We start from the raw sequence: 7,159 nt of genomic DNA on the forward strand, positions 1-7,159 counted from the left end.
GGCAGCAACAGCTATTAAATCAAAAGAAGTACTTTCTCAAGATACAATGTATTTGCCTAGACGATTCTTTTGAAAAAAAAAAAGTCACAGTCAAGTGACCGTTTTTATTAGTCTAAGAAGCTAGGATGAAGCCTAGCTTCTTGTTATGGCATTCAAGGCTTTCTATAAACTTATCCAAGCCCATCTTTCTACCATCACGTTCTACTTCTAAGACAAAGTCTGTCTTCCTTGTTTCCTGGACACTGACTGGTCTCTCCCAACCTGTTCTTTTTGCTGAGGTCATTCCTTTGGCCTGGAATGCTCTTGCCCTGTTCTGTGCACTTCATGTACCGTTAGGCACATACTTGCTCTGCCAGTCAGCCCTTCTCAGAGACTTTCCATGTGCCATTCATTGCTCCCTCCCAATACTTTATTTACAGCAGAACCTCTGCAAGTTGGCCCAAAGGACTATCATAAGGGACTGTCACAAACTGGTCAATGTACGAGGTGGTCAACATAAGGAACTAGGCCAGTTCATGAAAATTAGGTCAACTTAAGGAAGTGGTCAATGTAGGGAAATAGTCAACTATGGAGGTATTTCCTATTATTCTCTTGTCTTGTGCAGCCTCAAGTTATAGTTAGTTATGTGCCTCTGATTCCCAAGTAGAACGTGAGCCCCTAATTAGCAGGGACCACATTTTTGTATCCCACCCTAACACCTACTTCAGAGCCGTGTACATATAAGGCATTTAAAAAACGTCTCTGTAGGCTCGGTGCTTGTAGCTCAACAGCTAGGGCATCAGCCACATATACTGGAGCTGGTGGGTTTGAATCCATCCCAGGCCTGCCAAACAATGACGACTACAACCAAAAAATAGCCAGGCATTGTGGTGGACGCCTATAGGCCCAGCTACTTGGGAGGCTGAGGCAAAAGAATCTCTTGGGCCCAAAAGCTTGAGGTTGCCATGAGCTGTGATGTCACAGCACTCTACCAAGGGTAAAAGATAAATCATCCTACATCTTTCACCTTTGGATTTCCCTGTGAATTGAGTTTATGATTCACAATGTCTAAGAGAGACCACCTCTGTTTAACTGATCACCTTATTACCATATATACTAAAGCCCTTCACAAACAGCCCATCCCTCATCTCCATTTACACATTCCAATGCAGTCACACCTTCCTAGAATCCCAATGTACCAGCCATACCAGGCTGCAGCAGGCTTCCATAAACCCTGGTGTACTTTCAGATTTCTATGTGTTTATTATCCTGGGGCCTCTGTCTGGGGTGTCCTTCCTCCTTATTCTTCTAGTCAAAGCCTCATCTATTAAGATCCAGATAAAATATCCCCTGAACTTCATAAATTTTGTTATCCTAGCAAGACAGAATTAACTGACTCCACATTTGTTTTTGCCAATACTTAGGACAATGGCAGGTGTATAGGCATGTTTGATAACCAGTTACTGAAACTGAACCACTTGTTCCCAGCTCTTTGTTCATAGTATAATCACAGTTAGATGGATACTCACTGGTCAGCAACTCCAGCTCTCAGATCAATCTTGCAGAAGCAGAGATCCATTGGAGATGAAACAGAATGTGAGTAGGACTGAGGAAGATGGTACCTCTGAAGTCTTATTCCTCTGGGCATAATGCTCCAGCTGTGTGCAAATGCTTGAAACTTAGAGGAAGGAAGGAAGAGAGGGAGGGATGGTAGAAGGATGGAAGGGGAGGACGAAGGAAGGAGAACCTGTGAGGGTAAGAAGAGCCAAATTGTCCAAGCCTGTAATCTGAGCACAGTTCAACATATATGCCTCTACTTTTAGAGCTTACTGCCAGAATATCATAGACCAAGCTCATAATTTAGTTTATGGTTGATCTTTATGTTAATAAAAAAAAATCTAGAAAGAAACTGCCTGGCACCATTTGCTGAAGGTGTTTTTTAATACTGTCAAATGATTCATAATTATAAAGGGTGAGTGTACCGTGTGTGCTCTGTAGTGGTTATGCTGAGACTCATTAAGCACTTTCTGCTTCCAAGAGTCCTGTTTTATGTAAACAAGACCTCTGAGGAATATATAGATGGGTAATAAAGATGAAAGGAAATGAAGTATATTAACGTGAGGACAAATTAATAACGGCCTTTCCATCCTCTAACAGGAAAGCCAGTTGCTGTGGAGTAATTGCACTTTTCAGTGCAAAAGGGGAGCAAAAATCAAGTTAAAGCAATAGGCAGAAGAAAGACAAAATCAGACAATGGTCCTGGGTCAAACTACTTTACGAAGATGGTCTGCACTTTGGGGAACTTATCTACTTGCCTGGCCAGGCTTCCGATGGACCTTGCAAAGAGCTTTTATTTGACCATGGAAGAAATCACCTGTAATGCCTTGTAATGGTTGAAGAAGCTATGTTAAGGGGCAGGGAGAAGTGAGAGAAAGGTAGGAGAATACAAGTGCTGAGATGTCAGCGGAGTCAAAAAAGAAAGATCAGCAGAATCAACATCTTGTTTCTCTTCACATGAAATAGTGGGAGCTGGTGTGTTTGTTGAGGTTTGATTGAAATAAATATAGCGTTAATGAAACAAGGTTGAGCTAACACTGGTGGAACTGTTTTCATATCAGCAATTTACTGTCTGAATTCCTAGACAAGTAAGTCAGCTAAACTGACTTTCCAACTGACCAGAGTTTGTATAGGTCACCGTAATATAGAAAGTACGGTACAAAAAAAAGTGATCTGGGTGTGGGCTCCCCAAGGTCTTTACCTGGTTCAAGCCTGCTTATCCAAAATTGGCAAGAAGACAGCTCTAAAAGATTCCAGGTACTCAGGGCTGCTTCACCCAGGACTGGCTTAGAAGGGCCCTATGCCTAGTTTAATGCTCTGTTGTTATAGCCTTGAAATTTTCATTAATTTTTAAACATAGTACCTTGCCTTTTTATTTTGTTTTGTCTCCTGTAGGTTATGTAGTTGGTCCTGGCTTTACTTAGAATATTATTATTCATAAAATTTATTTTTAAAATATCCTGTATATGGGAGACCAGGGTGGGTGGATTGCTTGAGCTCAGGACCAGCCTGAGCGAGAACAAAACCCTGTCTCTACTAAAAACAGAAAAAACTAGCTGGATATGGTCATGGGCACCTGTAGTCCCACCTATTCAGGGGACTGTGGCCAAGAGTTTGAGATCTCTATGAGCTACCATGATACCATGGCACTCTACCCAGGGTGACAGAGTAAAATTCTGTCTCAAACAAAATAAATAAATAAGAACAAAAATGTCCCGTATATCAAATACTCCACCTGCCCCCTCAAAACCCATCCTGTTACTGGAGTACACACAGTCCTTAAAATGGCCCTATAAAACCTGCTTTTTAGGCCTCCGTTCCCCTTCATCCCTATGTCAACCTTCATTGCTTCTTGCTATCTACACTTAGGCCTTCTTGCTGCCCTTAAATGCACCACAATCCCTCTGACCTCAGGACATTTGCAAAGGCTGTTTTCTCTGCCCGTAATACCCTTCCCAAGCCTCAGTTTCCAAATCTGACTGCCATTACTTGTCCTTGGCCTTCATTCCTCTAGAAATCCTCCCTGACTCACCAGTCTCAACTGAGACATGTGCTGTGTATTCTCACAATGCTCCTTTCACATCCACGTGCACCACCACGCGTAAAGAAATATTTGTATAGTCATCTGATTAACATCTCTGTTTCCCTCTGATTCCATGTTAGGCGAAGACTTAGTGTCTTTTGTTCACTGCTATAGGTTGAAGACCTTGCCCAGTGCCAGGCACTTAGCAGGCTCTCAATCAATAGCTGTGAAATGGGTAGAAAAAAGCCCTGGAGATCCTGTCTGGGGATGTGTTAAGGGCTAGGCTGAGGCATGGGGTGAAGGTGGGAGGTGGGCTGAGGGGGGAACCTCTGGAAGGAACTGGAACGAAGCTGGTTGCCCTTTGGCTAGGACTATGGGCTCAGACACCCGATGCCCCTAATCTGAAGTCATCCTCTAAGCCAGCTCAGCTCTGCATTAGCCTCTGGTGAGAGGAGACGATGAATGAGCAAAGTTTAATGACATTGAATTAAATTCCCTGATGGTCAACCTAGATATCTCAATAATTAAGGAAAAATATACTGTGTTAAGTTAGACATTTCTAATGAGCTTGTGAGCTTTCAGTTTGCAGTGTGGTCTGTTAAGCATTTTAATAGTTTGGGTTTTCATCTCATCCTTGCCTTCTTTATTTAGCGGTACACTTCCCTTTGGGGGTTTTATTCCCTTTGATAGACTTGTAAAAGCATTATTTTTTTTTTTTTCTAACTCTCTGGTGTAGTTCATTTTATCTCTTTGCTTCCTTTATAATTTTCTTCCACAAGCTACTGAAAGTCACGTGTTCTTCTTTGATTTCCTTCTATGGTCCTACATACATTTGTGGTAGATTTTTTTTTTTTTTTACTTGTGATCTCTGAAATATCCTCCATGAGGTCAAAGTGACTATAACTTGTTTTCAAGAAAAAGAAAATCAGAAGTTTTTTTGGCTGTAGGACACACAACTTCCTTTTAACACCCCCTCACCCCACTGCTGACACTGCATTCACCCAGGTCTTCAAACGCCCCTTGTTTTGCTTCCAAAACAACAAAGTAACTTTCTGCTGCTTCTGTAGGTCATTTAAAACAAACAAAAAAATTGTTTTAAATTTGTTTTCTTCTTACAAGAGAAAAAAAGAGATAAGGAAATAGTAACTTAAAAAAATGGTAACTTTTCTAAGCAACTATTCAGTTACCTAAAAGTAGAGTTTATAATGGAAATGTGGAGATTTCTCTAACAAACTATTTTTCATAGCTTTCTCATCCATCAGCTGCTGGTATTATTGAAATTTTCAGTGGGTGTGACAAAGGAATGTTCTTTTTTCTTATTCCCACCATGTTCCTGCCCCCTTGCAGCATACAGGCGGTAAAATAACACATTTGCTTATTAATACACTGTGATCCAGATCTTAGCTAGATGATGCTCCCAATAACTGATAGTTCAGGAAAAAAAAATGAAAATTTAGTGGAAACACACCTAATTTCAAATGGCTTTGTGTCTGGATAAAAGGATGGGTTAGAAAGATTCACATGTACCCTTATAAGATGAACCATACGTGTGATCCCACCAACCACCCTCCCTTTCTAATTGTAGAATATATATGTCTTAACACAATAATAACTAAGAAAATGACATGAAGGCTATGTTAACTAGTTTGATGAAAATATTTCAAATTGTATATAAGAACAGCACACTGTACCCCATGATAGTATTAATATACACAGCTATGATTTAATTAAAAAAAAAAAAAAAAGGATAGGTTAGGCGTGATTGGTCTTCCTCAGAGTCCAGAGTACTTAGTCACTCCCCGGGATGATGAAATGCTGCTGTCTGCTTTCTTTGCATTTTAAAAACTGAGCATTTCACACTCTGATCCTTTCCCAGTTTTGATGCAGAAACAATTTCTAGTCCCATTTCTCTCTTAACCCTCTGCCCCACCAGTGTGCCTTTCCACTTGGCTTGCTTCCAGCTTCTGCACATCACATATGGGTCTTACTGCCCACATTTCTATTGAAACATTTCGTTTGTAAGTTCTTCTATACACCTCACTGATCACTGGCTGTGTAACCTCGGACAAGTTAATTTTTCTGAATCTCAGTTTCCTCAACTGTAAAATACTAACAACAATAGCATCTACTTCCTAGTGGTGTTTGTTAATTTACCCACCCATCCATTTATTTGACAAATATTTCTTGAGCTCCCCCTACATGCCACGTGCTACTCTTGAGACACAGCAATAAACAACTACAAGTCCCCGCCTTTGTGGAGTTAGCATATGGAGGGCTGGGGAGACAATGAGCAAATGAATATGTAATGTGTCTACATGTGCTGAGTTTGAACAGGGCCAAGGCAGAGTAGGAGAGACGATAGAGTGACAGGTGGATTCTCTGGGAAACAGATTCTGAGATGAACATACAGGTGGGAGCAGAAAGGTGAGATGAGAGAGAGAAAGGCCTCAGCTAGCCCCACATGGAGCTCTGAAGCTGAATTGGCCTTTCTGATTTGAGCCAAGTTGGGAAAAAGGGTTAGGCATTCAAATTCCTGCTTTAATCAGCCGCTGGACATGAGCTCTCCCTAGGAAGGTGGCTTTCTTTAACTGAAGGCAATTTTTAGAGAAGACTGAGAATTTAGGGTTGTCAACTGGCATCACGCCCAGCATCTCGGGTAATAAGTCCATCAGTCTTGAGGAGGGAGGAATTTCACCACATCTACCATAGCTCGGGTATATAGTGCTCTTTTATAACATGGTTATACAACAGGTTATAGAACCTGTTGTAAAATAGATTTACAACACTGTTTTATAACACAGATTTATAAAGGATGTACAATTAATATGTGATGGCAAAGAAAGTTTTCTCGTTTGCAAAGAGGTCTTTAGAAAGAGAAGACCGAGCCTTGCAGATGTGTTGGGAAAGAGCATAGAAGGCAGAGGGACTAGGCAGTGTTAAGTCTCTGAGGATGGAACATACCTGACACGTTCAGGAAATCCAAGGAGGCTGGGAGAGCTGAAGAGGAATCACCGATCAAAAGAATGCGAGGAAATGAAGTCAGGACAGATCCCTGCGCCAGATCATGGAGGGTTCCACAGGCCAGGGGAAGGGCTGCTATAAGAGCTGAACTGATTCACGTAAACTGCTTAGGAATGTGCCTGTGACGTGGGGCTCAGTGAAATTGCTGTCATCCTCATCTTGATCATCCCCATCATCATTTCTCTCTGTGGAGGTTTCTCTGTGTATGTCTCACCACAATTTAAATAAATAACTAAAAAGAGCACATGTTCTTACTCATAGGGGAGTAAAAAAGTAGATCACATGAGGATAAAGGTTAGCAGATTGGTGGTTACCAGAGGCCAAGAAGGGTAGATGCAGAGAGGTTAAAGACAAGTTGATTAATGATTAAAGTTGATTAATGGGTACAAATATACAGTTAATAGATAAAAGAAATAAGACCTAGTATTTGATAGATTAGTTGACTGACTATAATTTATAATAATCTATTTTATATTCCAAAATAGCTAGAAGAATTTGAATGGTTGTAAGTAACAAAAAAGTGATGAATATTTAGAGTGATGAATATTTAGAGTGATCAATAGCCCAAGTACACTGATT

This window comes from Otolemur garnettii, unplaced genomic scaffold, assembly GCF_000181295.1.
Source record: "Otolemur garnettii isolate 467f Iridium unplaced genomic scaffold, OtoGar3 scaffold00103, whole genome shotgun sequence".
Classification (NCBI taxonomy): Eukaryota; Metazoa; Chordata; class Mammalia; order Primates; family Galagidae; genus Otolemur; species Otolemur garnettii.